Source organism: Mesocricetus auratus, unplaced genomic scaffold (genome assembly GCF_017639785.1).
Source record: "Mesocricetus auratus isolate SY011 unplaced genomic scaffold, BCM_Maur_2.0 Super-Scaffold_100015, whole genome shotgun sequence".
NCBI lineage: Eukaryota > Metazoa > Chordata > Mammalia > Rodentia > Cricetidae > Mesocricetus > Mesocricetus auratus.
The window spans coordinates 60,845,548-60,868,016 of record NW_024429198.1 but is presented as its reverse complement, the minus strand read 5'-3'; the positions used below and the strand labels follow the sequence as shown (position 1 = coordinate 60,868,016).

General features: G+C 39.9%; 1 protein-coding gene across 5 annotated transcripts in view; it reads left to right on the top strand.

The window, feature by feature from the left end:
- Positions 1–22,469, top strand: part of Rit2 (Ras like without CAAX 2) — a 354,330-nt gene that overhangs the window by 396 nt on the left and 331,465 nt on the right. Inside the window, exon 1 of one of the 5 annotated variants that reach the window (XM_040758000.1) lies at positions 19–1,381. The exons of the other annotated variants lie outside the window; for them this stretch is intronic. The gene's annotated coding sequence lies outside the window, so the exon portion shown is untranslated. Of the gene's footprint in view, positions 1–18; positions 1,382–22,469 lie in introns of those variants that run through there. 5 annotated transcript variants of the gene reach the window in all.

The window sequence follows — 22,469 nt, the reverse complement described above, 5'->3', positions numbered from 1 at the left end:
ACCACAGCAGTTAACGCAAGAGCATCTGGCAAGGTGATTAAAAGTAAAGACTTAAGGGGAAGCTCCTGAGTCAGGAGAATTCAGAGACAGCAGTCATGATGTGTAGAACTTTGAGAGGATAATTTGCTCCTTTAATTTCATACTGTGCAATATTTGTTCTGGGCTTATGTGATCTTTACATTAGTGGTGAAATATATTGGACAGACACGTGAGAGAAATTTTCCACCCTTCTGAAAAATATACAAATTAAAAGAGAATTTCTGTAGCTATTTAGTTAAAGAGGTAGTCACAAACAGGCTCATCCACAGAATCTTCCGAGCCGGTTGTTGGAGGTGTTTTGTTTGCTTGTGTTTTGATGAAGAGTGAGTGTCCTGTCTTTGATTTTCTGTGTGCATGTGCAGGCGTTACTATCAAAAAGTTGGATTTTGAAAGTGGTAGTGGTTTACAGAATGTTTTTCACTGTGGGAGCCGAGCAGGGTAGTCGAGCCAGGCTTTGTGGTTAAGAAAATTGAAGGAAAGCTGTGAGAAGAAGGAGTATGAGGTAGGAATGAGAGGAGGAGATGAAAATTCAAGCCGTCGTATCATAGCAGAGTTGGCAATCAATGGTTTGTTTCTCCAGGAGCTTAAAACATCAGCTAGAACAGACGAAATGAGCAGACACCCAGTGATGCTTCAGGCTGAGTCTCACAAGCTTGGTTATGGGTAGGACACGAGCCGATAACATATTCCATGTACGCTTGAGGGGATTCCCACTGGGGATATGTGTTTATGCAGAGTGATCCTGAACAAGTATTACTAAAGAAATTCACTATTTTAGTTCATGGAAATAAGAGTCACAGTTGAGGACCAACGGAACAAACCAGTGACTTTGGTGTACATCTAACCAGAATGAAAAAGTTGAGAAGTAAAGGGAGGAGCAAAGGTAGTGACTATAGTGTACAGGAAACATAAAGAGGCCAGAAAGAATAGTAATATACAGAAAACTCCCTTTCTATCCAAAAATGAAATAGCATGGAAGGGAGGAGGGAGTCAGGTAGGTCTAAAAGTGGTAAAACGCTGTGTTAACAGAAGGGAGTCATGCCATCTAGGAAGGAATCATGACATAAAAGCTTTATAACTTTAGAAACGAGGAATTTAAAAACATTTCATTTTCTGCTTAAGCAAGCAATGGCTTAAGGGGGAAAATAAATGTAGAGTAGAATTAGTGAGAGAAGCAACTAAAGGGTATGAGCTATATAAGCAAGGCTAAGCTTTGAAAGGATTGAAAAAGAGACCGAGATGGATAGAGACACAGAGAGACAGAGATGGAGGAGAGACAGAAGAGTGTGCTGAAGAAGAGGTTGGAACCCATCACTGTGAGAGAGTCTTCTCCCGGCAGCAGGTGAGCTGAGACAGATGTGGCGAGAGTCCGAGAAGCCACGAGTCATTTGTGTGCTAGCTGTTGTTGCCTTGTTTCTACAGGACATGGGCAGCATGGAAAGGAAGAAACTTGTCAGCCTGTTTCCTGGTCTTAGACCTGGAATTCTAGCTGAAGACAGTGCCAGAAGCAACTTCCAGCTGGTCGTTTACTATGTAATCCTGTGATAGATAACAGTGGTCTACTTGACCTTCCTTCCTGTTGGATTTTACTGACTACTCATTGTCACTGACCCAATAGCTGGAGATTTCCAACAGCTGAACTGCTTTTATCTTTACTTTACATGAAAGAGATGCATTTATCACCAAATGTGGAGCAAAACATTTCTAGTGTAATACAGACAGCAGCAGGCAGCTGGCCTTTACAGAAGGTGAGGGGTAGAGCAGGGTAGCCCCGTGGTTTCTCTGATTAAATGGCATGCTTGGATAAGACTTCAGAAAACATTATACATATTAATATTTCCACACCAGGAGATTTTCCTCTGAGTTTCACAATAACGGAATCCCATCTTGATCTTGAACCAGCATCTTCTCGGGTTTATTTTGGGCTATCAGTATGCAAATATTCATTACTGATCTCATTACTAACCTTTTGAGAGTTGAAATGTTTGCCTTCAAATGAACTAAAATGTCTTTAAAAGACATTTTTGTGTGAGTGAAGATTTGAATTAATAGAGAAATTTCTTGAGACTATCTAGCCTGCACCTTTGTGTCCAGTGCAGGGATGTTTGGGAGGGGCACCTCTCCAAAAGTTAATGAAGCTACATAAAATTCTTATCTATTCCCAGTTCTGAGTATCAGGTTGGAGTCATCCCTGATCAAGGACAAGAAAATTAATACAGTGTTACAAAAATTCCTAAATGAATAAAATCTTAAGAGATTTTCTGTGTCTGTTGAGAAATTACATCTCTCTTTAATCCATGATTTACTAAAACATACTATGATGAGTCAAAACATTTGAATGGACTTGTTACTTTGCTGAATAACAGTTTCTGTAAGACTTAACTATGTAGGAGAATCAATGTTTTATGTGGGAAAGTTTCAAGCCATGAGCAACCGATCAAGTTTATTGAGTATGTGTTATGCACAGACCTTCGGTGGCTACTCCAATGGGAAAAGATGAAGGAAGGAGATACTTAGGAAGAACCCGGTAGTAGTGGCAGGCAACATGTATTAGATGCTCACACATTTACTCCTCACAATGGCGATGAAGTTTATGTCCAATTAACAGACTGAAAAATCGTCCAACAATTTGCACCTAGTCAGAAAAAAAAACACGGAGTTCTAAGGCACTTCATCCAACTCCCCCGAATTATCTTTCATATACTGAGGAAGAAAAGTGAGGACTTCTGTCACTCACCATCAAAAAGAAAATAGGGCTGTTGTAAACGCAATATTTTTCCTTGAACATTATAACAATAACTGTTAGCTGTCTACAACAAAACTCTTTTGAATTGATACAATTAATATTATACAGACAATTTAATCTGTATAATATAAAAATATAGGCATATCTGTATGATTAATTACCACATCCTAATATTGCTCAATAACGTTTCAAGTGCAGAGATACAGGGATTAACAAAAATCATCTCCATCCAATTTGGATGATGGAGAAATTGAGAGTTGAAAGGATTTGTGGTACACGGGTGAGGTAGGCGATTTGTACCCATAATACAACTTTCTCAACACACTGGTTTTCCACCATTGGCTTTACAGAGGATGACACAGATAAAATTGGACCACACAATATGCACAGAAAATAGCAGGTTAGTAGGATGCAGCCTGTAGAGCTAATGTGCTATGAAGAATATAGGCAATGGTATCACACTGTTTATTAAAGTTTGTGAGATCAGTAATTTTAGATGTTCTTGTTACCCAGGAAAACAAACAAACAAGAGCAAATGGGGTAAGTATGACATGAGGAGTGTACTGCTTTATTTCAGCATGGTATGGTCAAACCTGCTATTTACTTGGGTCACATTGGAGGTCTGAAGCACAGTCATGTGCTCTGTAGCAGACTTTTACTCAACGGTGACAGTACCGTGAGATTATTATAATGGAGTTAAATAACCCTTGTGATATAGTTATCCTAATATCATAGCACAGCTCATCATTCACAGGTTGCACTTACATATTTGGGAATATATATGTATACGCATACACATATATGGATGTAGTGACGATTAATGAAAATTGAGGCCATGAATTTGAAAGAGGCCACAGAGAGGTGTATGGGAGGGTTTGGAGGGAGAAAGGGCAAGGGGGAAATTATGTAATTATAATCTAAAAAAGAGAAAATAATTAAAAAATAAAATGAGAAAAATAGTTAATAACTATGCACGAGCCCAATATTTATATAAAAAGAACAGATAAAATGCTTATGTGTGTTTGTGTCTGATAATGTTACAGCAAATGAGAATAGAGTGAAAACCCATGTGTGACATGCATTGCAAGCATAATTGAAAACAAACTAAGGGAAAAGTTCGATTAGACCAGTGGTCTTGAGGTGTGCTATGCATGTTTTGGCCTCTCTTTGTTATAGGATTTGCAACGCTGTCTTCTAGTTTAGAAAAGAAACCTCATAGGTGTAGTGGAAGAGTTTTGCTGAGACTCGGTAGTGCTTAAAACTATGTACAACACTGAGATTTCTCATTGTTTGTGATTTGGGCAATAACTCTGCTCCAGTGTCTTGGTGTGCTGGATTGCGGTTTGCTTTCCCTGTGTTCAAAAGCAGCTGACCTAGGGCAGACATGAGCAGAGCTAACCGACAATGTTGTTATCTTGTTTTCTACATTATATAAGATCATTCTCACACTACTTGATAACATAATAATTCAACCAGGCCTGTAAGTCATCTACCAGGTTTAGATGAAGTTGAGACAACTATTCAGAGATTGGGCCAAGAGTACACGCCAATAGGAACAAGGATATGAAAGCAATTAAGGCTTTCTAGTGACATGGTTTTCCACTGAACTGAATTGGAAGAACAGATAGCACAGATCTTGAAGTTGGCCTGTTGAAACTATGTCTTAACGTACATTTTAAATGTCAAGTCTTTATGAACCGCGACAGAAGCCACTGAGAAGGCAGATAATTTATTCTTGACCTGGATTTTTCACATTGTTCCTGACCTCCAGGGTATACCCATTTCATAGAGGAAAAATGGTACACAATACAAAATAACAATAGACCTCTGGTACAGATAGTTCAGGTTCAAGGATGTCTATATCTGGATATGAGAGCTAAGCATATGTCACAACAGGTAGCATTTGTGCATTACTAGATGTGTATGCATTTGTGATATTGAGAAGAAACAGTGTGGAGAGTGATGAGAAACATAATTTAACAGACAGTATAATATATGTAAGGGCAAGAAGGAATTTAGACAGGAATTTCAGGAATATGTCTTATAAATTAGTGTCTTCTAGGAGTAGTGGGGAAAATATATACTGGACTAGGAAAGATCTTAGGCAACTGAATATATATATTAGCATATGTACATATATATGTGAGTATATTAAAACAGAAGACCTACACATACAAAAGTATTAGAGAACTAAGAATTGCCATAACCATGACATCATAAAATGAAAGTTTATTTGCAAACCAAGCAAATATATTCTTCCACATTCCTTTTCAATTTATCTCTTTTGTAAATTCATAATTTTGTATAGTGGGTTTTAAATCCATCATTTTATGTAATATATTTTGTAAAAGAAAAGCAAAGGAACTATGTTCTGCTATCAGAAGGCAGCCCACACAAGACTCACTTCAATCTCAGTGAGTTCCTGTAAATAGTAGAACCGAGCCTGTATCTGACGTATTAAGTAAAGGCAAAAGGCCAAGTATATTATTCATATCCCTCGGCCCTAAGGCCTGGTGTTTGACCTTTTAAGTGAAACTTTGTGTTTAAGCAAGCTGAACAGCTGTCATATCATCACCACATGTGATGCTGTGGATTCTGCAAAGGCAGAGGAAAAATAAGGGAAAAATAAAAAAGTTCTTAAGACCCAAGTGTCTCTGTCCTCACCCTCAGTCATTATGCACCGCAGACTGTCAGTTAATGTAGTGCTGTCACAAGAATCATCCAGAAGGTTCAAATACAGCTCACTGGGAAATGGGAGACTGGCATTCACTCTCTCAAATGATGTCTGGAAACAATTCAGGTCAAAGGTATTGATTGATACTATTTCCAAGACAATATGTGCTCTACCGAGATTGAACTTATGAAAGACAGTTAGTAATGGTTCATACGTTTATTAGACAAGTGACAGGAGATGAATGAGCCTGTGTTAGTCCCTAAACCTCCCCTGTGTTGGCAGCCCCTAACATTCTGATAGTGTGCTGCTGGAATGGCCTCTAGCTAGCATATCCACCAGCCCTCACATGCAGCTCCCTTTGATCTGTAGCAATCTGCATTTTATGAAAGAGAAGACTCAGGCTTACATCAAAATTAATTTACAGTGTGCCCAAAGATACACAGAGACTAAATGAAAAACCCAAGTTCCTGTGCATATGTAGAAAGGTTTGATTTCATTTTTTGGGGGGGGAGAGGGTACTGTGCATCTGAGTTCTAATGACAGCTGCATCTTCACTGATGTTTTCTAGATGCTAGGCAAGATGTGTACATCAAAGCTGAAGAATCCAACATTCTATCCTGATGGCAGCAATGACACCCTTATTTGAATGGGATGGGGAAACATGAGAGGTAGACAGGAAGGTCAACAACTGGTTTATTGAGGGAGTCCTGGGGACCTTGGATACACAGAGAAAGGGTGATAATCTCAGCCAGAGACCGCCAAGTAACTCTGAAAATGGGAATTTACCAAAAGTTGCAGGATTAATGAATAAAATAGTGTGTTGAATATATTAGACATATTTAAATCTATGAAACATTGACCTATCTTTGGTAGTATTTCATCTATCATCTATCTATCTATCTATCTATCTATCTATCTATCTATCTATCATCTATCTATCTTCTATTAATTGTATAATTTGTAATTAAGGAAGGTGTTTTCATCTTCAATTCCTCTCCCCATATCTATCTATCTGTCTATCTTTCTATATCTGTATGTCTATATCAGATATATAGTATATATACATACGTGTGGAAAGTTACATATGGAGAATGTCTTCCTTGTTTCACTATTTTAGAACTCAGGGAGCATAAGGATGCTCCTAGAGAAGCAAAAAGTCCTTAAGAATTACTAAGAATGAGATCCAACCCTGGTCCTATACACAGTACACAGGGATATAAAAGAAATGACGCAGTAGAAGAATTGCAGTGTCACATGCACAATGATGGACAGGTCAATGCGTCACACCAAAAGTGACGGGTCTGAGGAATTGGAGTCATTTGTCAGGTTAGCCAACCATTGGGCTATAGACTTCATATAGAAGTTTTCTGGGATCCTGGACGATAGATCTTTTCCATAGGCCATCCTGCTTTCTGTTACCCAGCAGGAGATTTGATTCCCTTAGGTAGAGAGTGACGCGTCATCGGTGACTGACTGTGATTGTATCTCTACAGTTTGCCATATTTGGAATATGGCAAACTGTAGATGGCAGTTGTTTTTCCGCAATGCTGATGCACACAGAAGGGGTTCACTGCTGAGTTCGTCTGTTGTTTACAAAGCCAGTTAAGGATTTCGGCTTTGCCAGGGGTGATGTTTTGTAAACACTCTCTGATGAGTGGCCAAGCCGAGCTGTCACCCTCTTGGTCTTTCAGAAGGCCCCACAGCCATGGGCTTTTGTCACATATGTCACTGGCCTTGCACTCCATCCAACCAGGGCCCGATACAAGCTGACGCCACAGGCTCAGTAGAGGGATGCAGACTTGTTCCGTCTTCACAAGTTCTCAGGCACTTCAGCAACCTACACTGCCAGGTGTCCTAGGGATAGAAATCTGTATCTATTCTCTCTGCCGCGTGTGGGAGATGGAAGGTTAGGACAGAGTGGTACCCCTGGGGATGCCGTATTGGGTGGAAATGAAGGAAAGTTGACGTTTACAGTCCATACTAAAAAGTCTTTAATTTAACTGGAATTAGATGGTGTAGGGAATTAGTTATCTCACCATATAAACTGGGGTGTTAGCAAAGGAGAGAACCCTTTAGAAAATTCACTGCATAGGGAAGTTCATATTTGGAAAGTTTCCTATTAAATGGACAAGAATTCTTAGTTTTCCAGTCTGTGATTCAACTTAATCCGCCTTAAGCCAAGCAATTAGGTGTGTGTGTGTGTGTGTGTGTGTGTGTGTGTGTGTAGTATCCTTTCAATTTTGTTCTCAGATAGCACCATCAGAGCTAGCCCTTTTTAAGTATTGGACATATCATATTCAGTAAGCACAAAACCTCATGGCTGTAGAAAGGCCTTGTATTGAAGACAGCACTTATCTTCATTGGTGATAAGATGAAGTGAGAAAGGTAGGACTGTTTGAGCTGAGACCTCAACCATGGTCCATATTCCTAGCCAATCCATGTTCTTGTCTTGCGAGCTAGGGATTTGGATATCCTAGGAAATCCACATTTATGCTTTCTCACCTGCAACAGGAGTTACAAGAGCTCTCAAAATAGCTGCCACTCATAGATTACTAAGAGAAAAACCAGGGACAGAGTTAAGTGTTGAGCTGTACCTTTTTTTTCTTCCAAGACAGGGTTCCTCTGTGAAGCCTTGGCTGCCCTGGACCTTGCTCTGTAGACCAGATTGGCCTCGAACTCAGAGATCCTTCTGCCTCTGCCTCCCAAGTGCTACAATTAAAGGCGTGAGCTACCACTGCCCGGCTGTGTTGTATTTTAACATAAATAAGTAAATGAATTTTTAATTATTTACTCTCAGCAGTAGTTGATTTTACATAGGTCACTTAAACCCTTTAAGCCTCCGTTTTCTCCAAAATGACTCACTTAAAACTATCTCAGAGTCGCTGGTGTGGACTGAGTAGGAAAATATTAATTATAAGCTGTGTACTAAACCGTCTTTAAAACTCCTGCCTCCCTTCCTCCCAGCCTTCCCTCCCCCCTCCGTTCCTTCCTTCTTTTGTTTCCTTCCTTATTTACTCATCCCTTTCTTTCCCTGCCCTCCCTTGCCTTCCCCTCCTTTCCTCTTTTCCCCTCCCACACCTTAGCTTAGGCGGTGTATCTCTGTATCATGGGGCAAGTAGTGAAATCTTTCATATGAGTTCCAGGAAAACGTGCTTAGGGTTGGATATTATGGATCTATCATTGCATACTGAACTTCTCTATTCCCTTTCTCTCTACAACATTATATTGATAATTTTCAGCTTTGTTCTGAGTGGTAATTTCAGTTACAATAATGATAGAATGATTGTGGCTTTCTAGTTACTCTAGGAAGCAACCTTTCCTTTTCAGTCATTTACTTATAAAACACACACACACACACACACACATATACACACACACACACATACCCACTACTATTAGAGGAAGGATTTAATGACAACTTCTTGCACACCAGCAGAAAAGACTCGGAAAGGCCCTGGTTTTTAATAGAGTGTACCTGTGCATGGACATGAACCGAAATTAATCTTTACCGTCTGTTTGCTGTTTTCATACATTTAAAATAATAAAATGTTCCCATGTTCTTGCAAGAAAACTGGTAAATTACAGGCACATGGAGTTCTTTTTGTTTGTTTCCCCCTGGTGGGAAAAATCAGATTATTTAGTGATACTGCACATGTTTTCATTTGGAAATTATGACTTTAGTGAATTTATCTCCGCCCACGTTTTAACCCTCCCCTCAGTTCAGTTTTTACTTGCTCCCTCTCCCTGTACAGTGCCAGCCTGTTTACCCCGAATACTACTCTGCCTCTTCCCTCTGTTTGAAATTCAGCATGCCCCCAGCACCGTCAACAGGCTGATGCCGAAAGCCCACAGGGCTTGTGGCAACTGAGTCACAATTCTGCCTTGCCAGAAGGCGTTGGTAAGCAGGATGGAGAGAGCGGACAGGTGGGGATGCCCCGAGACACCTAATGGAAGTCAGGAGGCTTCAGTGAGGCTTGGAGGGAGAGGGAAGAAAGGCAGCGAGGGGAAGACAGTGGAAGACGGACTGAGGGCTTCAAACAGCTGCGGCCCTGTAACAGTGCTTTCTGAGGCGGGCCCTTCTCAAAGTCCCCCCCTTCCCTTCAATCTGTTTGCTCCCACCCATCTGCCCATATTCTCCCTCTACTCTAGTTTAATACAGTCTCCCTTAAAACATGCTTCTTTATGATTTATTTTTGTTTTCAACAATATTTATAGCAGCATGGGTTCTTCTGGAATCTGATATATGGCCTTAAAGCGTTATTTAAATTTTGAGTTTTTATTTAACTTGCTGTTTCTTTAGATTGTATATTTCCATCTTGATTATAAATTCTTAGAGGGTAGGAGATAAATTATATAGAATCTTCCTTCTTTTATGATATTTATGACAATAAATTCTCAAAAATATTTATATGTTTAATTTCTTCCTTTTGTCTTTGAAGAAATTTAAGGCATAAGACACTGGGTGTAAGTATTAAAATAAAACTAAATGGTACTCCAGAATGCAGGTATACAAAGAGTTATAGAGAAATAAAACTGGTATTGCGAAACAACAGTGGTATGTAAGCATAGCTTAGGGCCATTGGTTGTGGACAACTAACTCAAGCAAGCATGAAAGACTTTGGGTGATGATTTGGAAGTGTAGAGGTCACCTGTGTTCAGGGTGCTTGGCGGCTTATAGAGGCCAAGGTTAGTTTGTGGACAAAAACTGCCATATGAAATACAAAGGAGCTGTGTTATGACAAGTGATCTCAAGCCAGCAGATAATGTAGATTTAGACGTTGTGCATATCGCTTGTAAACCAGAGGGTGGAATATCTGGCGTACAAATGTGTGGCATGAATTCTCTTTGGTCTTAATAATAAAAACCCGGGGTCGGCTATCAGGTCATGAAAGCTGAAGAATCAGAGAAGCAGAGCGGCCAGTCACTAGAGTTCTTATCTCTACCAATGCTCAGGCCAAAGGGGCGATCCTGTCCTCAGACAGCTGCTCCTCAGACTGCTGCTCCTCAGACTGCTGCTCCCCAGACTGACTGCTCAGACTCCACTGCTCTTCAGACTGCTGCTCCTCAGACTGACTATTCCTCAGACTGCTGCTCCTCAGACTGCTGCTCCTCAGACTGCTGCTCCCCAGACTGACTGCTCAGACTGCACTGAGCTCCTGTCTCCTCCCACTTTATATTCCTCTCTCCGCCCAGCCATAGTACTCCTGTCTCCATCTCCCTGAGATTAAAGGCGTGTGATCCCAAGTGCGGGATCACTTTTGTGTGAGCTCTGTTACTCTTTTAGAGTGGCTCAGCTTCAAGTAGCCAAGGGTGACCTCTACCCAACAGAGACACATCTGCCTCTTTCTCCTGATTCCTGGGATTAAAGGGGTGTGCCACCACTGCCTGGCCTCTATTGCTAGTGAGTGTGGCTAGCTCTGCATTCTGATCTTCAGGCAAGCTTTATTTATTATAGCATAAACAAAATATCACCACATGCTGTGTACTCCAAGCCCCCTCAACTTACTCTACCTCCATTTTTCTCTTTTCTGCCTTCATACTGCCTGTGCTTCACAATCCACCCTTCCATAACGTCTTCATTTCACCCCCACCTCCTCAAATGGCACCTTTCTATCTTTTTGGACACTACATGTACTCCAAGTTCAACACACTACCGTGAAAATTCATAGCTAGTATGTACATATTTCTAATGGGGTCATGAATATCAGACCCTACCTGCAAGATTCAGGAAACTTGTGGGCAAAGGGACACATGCAATGTTAGAGCTGGAGAGTGGGGCGTGTGTTGCAAAAATAATTATTTTGGAGATGACATACTTATAAATTCATTGCAGTTGTAAATACCCGCACAAGACTTGTGCCGGGATTGGACCCCTTAGAATTTCATTATGTAAAGGGCAATGGCGCATGGGCCCCACCCTTTCCGCCAGGGCAACTAACAGTTAATATTACGGGAGGAAGAGTATCACTTTTCTTCAGTAGTGTGGCCACTGATAAGTTGCCCATATGCCAGTAAATAATCTCCTAACAATACTCTTGAAAGCAACCCAATTAAACCTTATAACACACACACACACACACAGACAAATACACATAGCATCACATAGACACACAGACACACAAACAGAAGCACACGCAGAAACACACACAGACACACATATAGATAAACACAAACACATAGACATGCCCACAGACACAGACACAGACAGACAGACAGACACACACACACACAGACAAATATACATAGCCACACACAGCCACACAGACACACAGACACAGACACAGACAGACAGACACACACACACAGACATATATACATAGCCACACAGACACACAGACACACACACACACACACACACACACACACACACGGTTGAAAGTAGGAGAGGCACTTGTTGGGAAGAAGGGTTAAGTGGGACAAGTAGAGGGAATGTTGTAATAGGTAACAGGCAGAAGGGGGTGAAGTGACTAATATTTATTATATACATGCATGAAACTATTAACAAAAATAAATCTAAAAAGATAAAAAATAGAGCTGGCTCCCATTTCTTCATCACAGAAAGCAAATTAAAAGCATTTTTTTGCATAGACTCCTCTTCAGTGACAAGCACACATGTTGTCTGCCTCACTAGGCTTATTTGCATTTCCTTGAGTGTAAGTTTGAGACAGCCCAGCATGTTTGAAACAGCTTGGGCTCTGTAGACGGATAGATGTGTGCTGAGATTCAGTTCTGTCACTAACAGGCACTTGACAGCAGTCCTTCCCTCAGATTTCTTCAGGGGGCCAGCCAGACTTTCTCCTCTAATATCCTCTCTTTCATTTACTGAACTATTCCGTTCAGTCCCATGCATCTTCATATTCAGTGGAGTTTAAAACTTTATTATAACCATGGAGTCATAACTAAAATTTTTTAAAAACCAGCTCTGTTGTGTGATTTAGGATATGATGCTTATAAACTAATAGTGTCACATTGAAAAATGATTTGCCGCGGTGTTTGACGATGAAAAAGAGTGTGAGTTGAGCCTATGATCCAGCAGCTGCACTCCTACCTGTGTTTGCTCAACAGCAACTAATATATGTGTGGATAATGAGGATTGGTCAGGTATTACAGCAGCATTATTGCTAATAGCCTCAAATTAAAATAAATTCTAAGTGTTCATCAATATGCATAAGCAAATCACATTTGTATGTTTGTACTGTAAATGAAAAGAGAGCAAGGGACACTTACCCACAATTCAAAGTGATTTTAGAAATCTTGGCTGCCGCAGCCCACACTGTTCCAGAACCATAAATCACCCACCATGCTGGCCCCAAACAAAAGCAAAACCTATGGCATAAAGGCCAAGAAAGGCATTATCAGGGATAGGGATAACCTAAGCTACCCTGCTGATCTTGTTGGTGTTAACTCCCCTGGTTAGCCTTCCTAAGAAAGTCTTCCTTAGATGGCTTACTTAGAGACAACATTGAAAGTCAACAAACTCTGATTCTGTCAACCTCTTAGTGTTCCTGTTGTGATCCTGCAGTAATAACTTGGGAGGTTTCCTCATGAGCACAGCCAGATGTGGACTTCCTGTTTCTCCATACCACCCTGAGTGCTAACAACCTCTCAGCCTTCCGAGGTTAAGTCTGGTTTGCGGAGTGGATGCTTGGGAAGAGGGGGTTTGGAAATCTGCGGCCCACATTCCAGTCCTAGCTGGTTCACAGAGCAGAGTTGGGATCACAGAATCTGCTAGGTGTTGGTGAAAGTAGAATGAATGGCCTTCTGCGGTACTCATGAATTAAGTAAGAGAAGTGATGGGACAAGCACCTGGCACTTCTACTCAAGTGACAGCATGTCACTATTATTATTATTGTTATTATTGTGCCGTTCACAACAACGAATAAAAGCAACAAAGGCGCTCGCTCTTCAGCTCTCCTCAAGCTTGACTGTGTTTTGCTCAAGGCCAAAATGGCTTTATTTCTGAGTACTTACACAAAACTATTTTGTTTTATTTTCTTTCATATCTATATGACCTTCGTGTGTAGGATAAAATGGCTTCCTGAATAAGGGGGCTAGAAAGAAGGGGACAGAGCCCGTTGCTAGCAAGGAGCTTTCAGAGAATGGGGGTGGGTGTCGTCTGGTTGCTAACCTCCACTTCCTTCCCTGAAGGAAGGAACACATTTTTGACTGGGAAGCAGTCACTGTCAGGACTCAGTTTGAACCCTAGAAAAAGGTTGCTGTACATCCTAACACAACACCAGCTTCTGTAGGAATCTTCTTGTGAAATGGGATCTTAGAGTCATGTGAATTCAAATCAGAACCAGAGAGGCCAGCACAGCACTATTCTTTTGTTCAGTTTCAATGAAATGCGTTCCTCATGGAAGGCCACACAGTTCGAATGTCTCTGGAAGGTTGAACAGCACTCCTCATAGGTGCAGTCATGCTCAATTTTCAATTTTCATAGCTCGCACTTGATCACACTATCTAACTAATAAGGTCCTCTACTTCCACCTCTGCTGATTAATCATCTGTGGAGTTTTTAATATCCATTTGTGTTTAATTTGCTGGTATTATAAATGCCTTAATCCTGAAAGTGATGAATGGTCTTCTGAGAGACAGGGGGTTCAGTTTTGATTTATGTAGTGTTGAGTTCCCTGAAGCTATACCCTTGGAGATCATTGTAATAAAGAGCCCTGAGATAATTTCTGTGTCCTTAAAGGCCTCCTACTGTTTGCATAAGCCTTGTTTTTGTTTGTTTGGTCCACAGTTCCTTCCAGCACCAACTCCCAGTTTCATGTCCCAGTGAGAACTATTGTCCTTGTGCAAATTGGTTGCTTCAGTCAGTAGGTCATTTCCTTGTCTCCCAAACAAGCTTTCTGCACTCTCATCTACCGGCCTCATAAAACTCCATGCTTGCCTTTAATAATCCTCTAGAACATTCTCTCTGTATTTAAATCCTACTTATCCTTCAAGAAATAAGGGTGAAATTTCCAAACTCACATTAAGCAGGTTTTATTGTTAATATTTCTAGCGTTTCCTATTGGCATTATTTGAGTAATTTCTAACTGTAAAATTATAGTAATTCACATGGGATTTAATTTTCCAAGGAAAGGGTTTTTTTGTTTTGTTTTGTTTTATGCCTGAGAGAAGGCACTTGCTGGGAAATCTGAGGTCTGGGTTTTATCCCTGAAACACATACATTGGTGAAAGATCAGAACCAGCAAACAAAATTTCCCTCTGGTCTCCATGTACATACTGTGGCAGGCATGCTGTAGTGTGCATGCCCTCACACACATTATTCACATACACACACATTAATGAAAAATAAACTTAAATAATATACAGTCTAGACATTAAGAATAAAAAAAAAACACTTCAGACCCTACCATTAAATCTACTAGCATATTCTACTTAAAATAGTTTTGATCACTAAAAAGCAAACATGACTTTGAAGTCAGTATAAATGTTATTACTTCTTGATAAAAGAGAACCATAGAATAATGATGTCTTTTTAGCAGTCATTAAACTATATGCACATGGCCCATTCCCATGTATCTGTTATCAAGCGTCTTTCAAGGTGAGGAAAATGGAAACAAGCACTGATGAAATGAAATACCCATTACAACCTTTCCATGACTGTAGTGAATACTCTTCACTGTTCTTGCATTTGTGGAACTATTTTCAGATTTAGGAGGCTTGGATCCACTTGAAATCTTAAGATAGTGGTAATATCCTAACAAGATTCCCTAGCCCAGGCCAATGGATAGCTAACATATAGACCTTGGCAGTCAAACACTTCCAAATTTTAAGTCTCATCCAATGGATAGCTAACATATATAGACTTTGGCAGTCAAACACTTCCAAATTTCATGTCTCATTCAGCTCATGCATGTCCCCTTCTTTCCATCTTTCTCTTCAAAGTCATCTTTTCTTTTGACTGCTTTGGTTGCTCTGCCTTTTAAATCACATGAAAAATAAGAGACATTTCCCCTTTACATACAACCTACCAAGCCCATTCAATGTTTTGCTTGTGTACACGCGTTAAGGGTTGGTCAGGGAAGTGTGTAAATGATGTAAACACAGTACCCACATTTGAAATTCTCAAAAGATTATCTTTAAAAAATGTATATAAAAAAGAAAAATAGTTATAAGGAAAAACAAACAAGCAACCAAAACTCCACACACAAGAATCAGGATCCATCTACTTTAAAGATATGACTTCTGATTAGGGATGCCCGTGAGAAGTCTTACTCATTCTAAATGCGAACACTGATGCCCTCTCATGTTTTTTATTTCCTGAGAAGCAGAGAACTGAGTAGCAAGCATCCCCACCTCACCTTAGCATCAGAAGAAGGCAAACAGGAATCATGTAACACACATTTCCATATGTTTTCCAGACATAATAATGTTACACAGCTAGTTCAATCAAATTATCTAGGCAATTGAGTTAAATACTCAGAATCTGCATCTTTGAAATATTACAGCATTTATCAAATCAGCCAGTGCATGAAGCTATACTACAGATAAATGGATGAATACAATCTTTCTTACACGATCTTGGTTTAAATAAAATGATTGCATTGAATTTTAAATAGTTTACTGTTTTACATATGAATTATAATTTAAATAAATTTGATACTAAATAGTAAGTTTTAAATTTATTTGTGTACTTGTCTGTGTATTTAAACTGAGTTTGCCACCTTCATTTTTCTAATTGACAGAGAAGAGTTTGCTAATTTGTATTTGATATCCTGACCTTTGTTTTTTTGATTCGTTTCTACTCTAAATCATTAGATATATCTCTCCATATGTCATGGCATAATATCTATGCTGATTAGTTAATTAGTTGTAAAACTTTTATATAGGCAGGAAGGCCTATATAACATAATGTGACATAATTTCTCAAAATATACCTCCATATCAAACTTAATGCTATTTTTTCTGTCATTATTTTTTAAAAGTATTTTTTGATATTATAACTGCATTGTTTCCCCCCACCCTTTCCTCCCTCAGAAAACTCTCCCATGTATCATACATCCTGGCTCTCTTCCAAAATTCGCGGCCTCATTTTTTTAATTAAATATTATTAAACTCATGCATTCATTCCTAAGTGGGTAAATGCACCTTGCTCAGTCTGCGTAGTGTTATTTGTACGTATGTTTTCAGTGATGACCATTTGGTGTTAGGTAATCGGTGTGATGTTCCCTGGAGAAGACTATTCCATTGTAGTTCTTTGTGTAGGGTTGAGGACTTTTGGGATTTCCCCAGCTCACTTTAGTACATCTATTGTCCTTGTTCAGCTCATGGTCACTCGGCCACGTTGGTGATCCTTTATGGTGTAACTTCTGACATTATAAGGAGACAGGATCTGACAGCAAACTCTTTGGTCCTCTGGCTTCTACACTCTGGCTGTCCTCTCTACCTCTGGCTCTTACACTCTTGCTGTCTTCTCTGTCACAATGATCTCTAAGCCTTAGATGCAGGAATGGCTTTGAATATTTATCCTTTGGGGATGGACTCCACAACTCTACATTCTGATTGGTTGAGGCTATCAGTAATGGTCTATATCTGTTATGAAGAGAGGTTTCCTTGGTGGGGGTGAGACTACACTTACATATGGCTATAAAAACAAATATTTAAGATGTAGTTAGACATTATGCTGGTTTAGAAAAGTGGCAGGTTCATCCTCAAGATTCATACTTCACTTGCCCTTGGTAGTTTCCAGTACCAGGCTACCAGGCATGATTTCCCTATTGTTGAACAGGTCCTGAGTCCAATTAGAGAGTCATTGGTTACCGCCAAGGTATGTGTACCACTACTGCACACTTGGTCTTTTTTTTTTTTTTTTTGGTCCACAGACAGTATAACTGGATAGGACTATTAGTTGCTTCCCTTCTTTGGAAGCTTTCAGGCTACCTTCTGGTACCATGAAAGTTAGATCTCAGGGAAGGATGAAGCATGGCTAGCTCAGTCAGTAGAGCATGCGACTCTTAATCTCAGGGTCATGGGTTGTGCCCCACATTAGGCTCCAAAATATAAATGGAGTTCTTAATTGGTCTAAGTAATAAAAACCTGGAGTTAGATATAAGGGAAAATGCTGAGAGATCAGAGAGAAGGAGCAAGTCACAGCACATCTTAACTCTTTAGCATTTCCACAGACAGACAAGTTCCTGTTTCTCCTTGCTTATATCCTGTTTCCGCCCAGCTATCTCACTTCCTGTCTGTATGTACAGACCTCCAGACCTCTATGGTTAGCTAGTGGCAAGCTCCATTCTCTGACCTTCAGACAGGCTTTACTTGTACAAGCAAGATACCACCCCCAGAGGCTTTTAGATCCTTTCCATCTCAGGGGCTCTGAGTCTGTGTCTTAAGTGTATGGTGTCTTTTTTTTTTTTTTTTTTGGTTTTTTGAGACAGGGTTTCTCTGTGGCTTTGGAGGCTGTCCTGGAACTTGCTCCTGTAGACGAGGCTGGTCTCAAACTCACAGAGATCCAACTGCCTCTCCCTCCCAAGTGCTGGGATTAAAGGCATGGGCCACCACGCCTGGCTTGGGTATGGTGTCTTGAGCAATAGGGACTTACTTATGCCTCTGAAGTGGAACCAAGGGCAAGAGCAATAACCTATAATGTTTCAGGGTCTCTTGGATAACCCTGATCAATAACTAGAAAGAGAATTTCTCATGTTCGGTGTTGTGGTCATTGCTAGATAGTTTTTGGGGGGGGGGTTCTTGGAGGGTTCATTCTCCACTCAGATGGAAAAAATTTATTTAAACTATATATGTATATTCAGGCACAGATTTATATTTGTAAATAGATTTACATACACTATAGATTTTTTTAGATAGATCATTAGTAGTCTGGTTCCTTATGACTTTTTTCAGACATCCTTACAGCTGTTTATCTCTCCTATCTTCTGGACTTATGTCTTCTCTCCCTCCTAATTAGTTGCTCCATTTCCCCATTTCTCCAATCAGATCACTTGTATTTTACTATTCCCCCCTTTAAATGAACCACCACTTTTTGTAATGTGAATGTTTTTCTCTGATCCGGCTGGGTCCCACTGCCTTTCTTTGCCCCAAAGAAACATGAGGACACTATATTGGTTATAAGCTGTTGACTGGCAACTTGGACTTCTTATTCTTAACCCATAACTACTAATCTACATATTTCCTTGTGGTCTTATCTTGCCGGAGAAAAGTTCTGGGACTCTTACTTCCTTGGGGTCTACATTGAGTCTGCTCAGCGTCTCCACAGAGAAGAGAGTGAGGCGTATTTAGGTTACTATTACAAATAAAGCTGTTATGAACATATCGCAAGTGTCCTTGTGATAGGATGGAGTGTCCTTTGGGTATATGGCCAGGGGTGGTATATAGCTGAGTCTTGAGGTAGATTGATTGCCAATTTTCTGAGAAACTGCTGTATTGATTTCCAATCCACTGTACAACTTAGCACTCCCACTGACTGTAGAAGAGCATTCCCTTTGTTCCATACCCTCTCCAGCATGAGCTGTCATTTGTGTTTTGATCTTAGCTATTCTGACAGGTGTAAGATGGAATCTCAAAGTCATTTTGATTTGTATTTCCTTGATGACTAAGGATGTTGAATATTTTTAATGTGTTTCTTAGCTATTTGAATGTCCTCTGTTGAGAAGAATTCTTAGTTTACATCTTTACCCCATTTTTAATTGGATTATTGGTTTGTTAATGTCCAGTTTCTTGAATTCTTTATATGTTTTAGATATTATTTGCAGACCTTGAAAGAACAATAACCAACTTCATAAGGAAAAACAAAAAAAATACTGGATGACTAAAGTAATCCTGTATAATAAAAGAACTTCTGAAAGTATCAGCATCTCTGATTTCAAGCTGTACTACAGAGCTGTAGTAATAAAAACTGAATGGTATTGGAATAAAAATAGACATGTTGATCAGTGGAATCGATGAATACCCAAACATAAATCCATGAATGTATAGACACTACCTTTAAAATAAAGAAGTCAAAAATATATAATGGAAAAAAGAAAACATCTTCAACAAATGGTGCTAGTCTAACTGGTGTTGGAATATAGAAAAATGCAAGTAAATCCATATCTATCACCCTACATAAAAAACTCAAGTCTAAGTGGATCAAAGACCTAAACATAAAACCAGATATGCTGAATCTGACAGAAAGTGAGGAATAGCCTTGAACACATTGGCACAGGAGACAACTTCCTGAACAGAACACCAAGAGTGCAGGCACTAAGATCGACAATTAATACGTGGAACCTCATGAAACTGAAAAGTTTCTGTAAGGCAAAGAACACCATCAACAGCAAAAAAAGACTGACTATTGAATGAGAAAAGGGTTTTTCTTGTTTCTAATAATACAGAATTTTTGAGGATTTTGTATGAGTATGTATTTTCATCATTTCTAGTTTCCCCCTTCCAGCTTTTCTCATGCTCCCCTACTCCTTTCTCAAATTGATGGATTCTTATTCTTTAATGTTATCTACACACACACACACACACACACCACACACACACACACCACACACACACACACCATACACACACACACCACACACACACACACCACACACACACTCACACACACACACACCACACACACACCACACACACACACTCACACACACACACCACACACCACACACACACACTCACACACACACACCACACACACACCACACACACACTCACACACACACCACACACACACACTCACACACACCACACACACACCACACACACACACCACACACACACACACACACACACACCACACACAAATTTATAAACACAATTTTCTGAGTTTATTTGGCTTTACACATATGTACATGTGTTTAGGGATGAGTGCTTAGGATTGGATCTCCTATCAGGATACTCCTTCAGGAGAAGAGAATAGTCTTCTCTTAGTAGCCATTAATTGCCTGTTGCTCTTCATATGGGGACGGGGCCTTGTGAGATTTCTCCCACCCATGTTGTTATGTCAGTTGGTATCATGTTGTTGAGACTTCATGGGAGTAGTTTCCTTGTTACATGCAGATATCACTATCTTGTATTAGATGCCTGGTTCTCTGGCTCTTACGATCTTTCTGATCCCTCTTCTGTGATGTTGCTTGCGCTGTCTGTGTGGGGGTTGTGTTGCAGATCCACCAATTAGAGCTGAGCACCGCACACTCAGTTGTTCTCTGAATTTTGACTAGCTGTGGCTTTCCAGAATGGTCTTTGCTGCCAACCCCCCCCCAAAAAACAAAAAAAAAAAAAGAAGCTTCTTTGACGTGGGCTAAGCGACACTTATCTGAGGGTATAAGAGTAAGCATTTAGAATGTATTTGGAAATGATGCTGGTTTAAGAAAGTTGCAGTAGTAGGGTCTTCTTCAGGGCCTATGAAGTAATTAGGCGTGGACAGCCGTTAGATTTATAGTATCAGATATTGGTTACCTTTCATTGAAATTAGGCGTTTCTTGATTACCACTGAGATATGTGCTACTGTTTCTCTTTACTGGATATCTTGCTGTCCTCCTCACTTTCGTGGTTCATAGATTTTACAGCTGGGCAACTAGAATTTGCTTAATAAATCCTGAGATTATTTACAGGTCTTGCAAACTGAAACACCCCCTCTGTATTCAGTGACTATAAATTCTGGCATTGCTTTAGGATAAGATAAGAAACTTGAAGTCAGTTGAGTAGATTTCAGGGAATAAGAAGATTTTTTATGAAGTATGCCCCAAGGTATATCATTCAAATACCTTTCTTTTGTGAAATGGTTAAGGGTGGATATTCCATCAAGATGAAGAATTTCATCTTTAATGTAGGCTCTTGCAAATAAACTGGAAAGCAGGTTTTATAACTCTGAGACACCTCGGTGTGAACATCCAAGAGTGAGCTTTTCAGACAGCCTCTTCTAAAAAGCTTGCCTTTGGGGGAATGGGTAACTACATAGGCATCTTCAAGTTAAAAAGAGTATTTTTTTCCATTTCTTACTCAGCTAATAGAGAGCTTAGTAACCTCAAGAGTAAGTGTCTTAAATGTTGTGTCTGTGTCACAGACATCAATAAAAATTATCTATTCAGTAATGTATATGGAATGATAAATGAATCAGAAAGTTTGAACTGGGAAACATTTATCTAATCACATACTTAAAAATCTAAATGGAGCAAAAACCCAAGGAAAAATAGGCTAGTGGGTATTTGTCGAATATTTCTAAGGAAGAAAAGGTTAAATAAAACAGATGGAATCTTCCTTCAATTACTATTGCCTGAGATGGCACTGTGAGCATTCAGAATCCAAATAACAAATAATCCAAAGGTCATCTTTGTTTTTGAGGCATAAAATCCAATTTCTTCTGCAGAACATTTTCTCTGCTGGATAACAGAATAGCCCACTCTGCTCTAATTTCCAGAGAACAATTCAGTTTAAGATGAAGGGCTCCCAGGCACACATTGCTCCTAGGAAATCAGGTTCTGAAGCCCCACCCGAGGAAATGTCTAAATGAAGACAACCATGACCTTCTGCTGATGACATTATTTGTCAGGAGCAAGCAGTTTCTGACGGAGGTGTGGGAAAACTGCAGTGTTCCACTACGGCCTTGATGTCCCCATGTTTTGCTGCGTCTGCGTAGATACTCGGATCACCAATGAGTGATTTAGTGAAACTTAGTGGTCCTGTGGGCTGAGTGGGACCCGACATGTCTGTATCTGTGTATTGAACTCATTGGCGCAGCAGGCACATGAATGGGTACAGAAGTACTTAAGGAAAATGCCAGAATCTTGTTTTGTGTCGCAGTACAGAGGTTGATTCCTCCATCCATTAAAAGAATGAGTAGATAATTACTTTTTAAATTCACGAGGACAGATTTGGGAGCTTAAAGAAAAAAAATCACAAGAATGCGCAAAATAAAGTCTCATAGACTCACTCTTTGTTAAGTCTGTTCTCAGTGACCCCTCATTCTGTACTTTCCTCAAATGTTCTAAGGCCGAGCCCTTGCCTTCTGTTTCCCCACAGTTAACCCTAGCACCTGCTCTCACACAG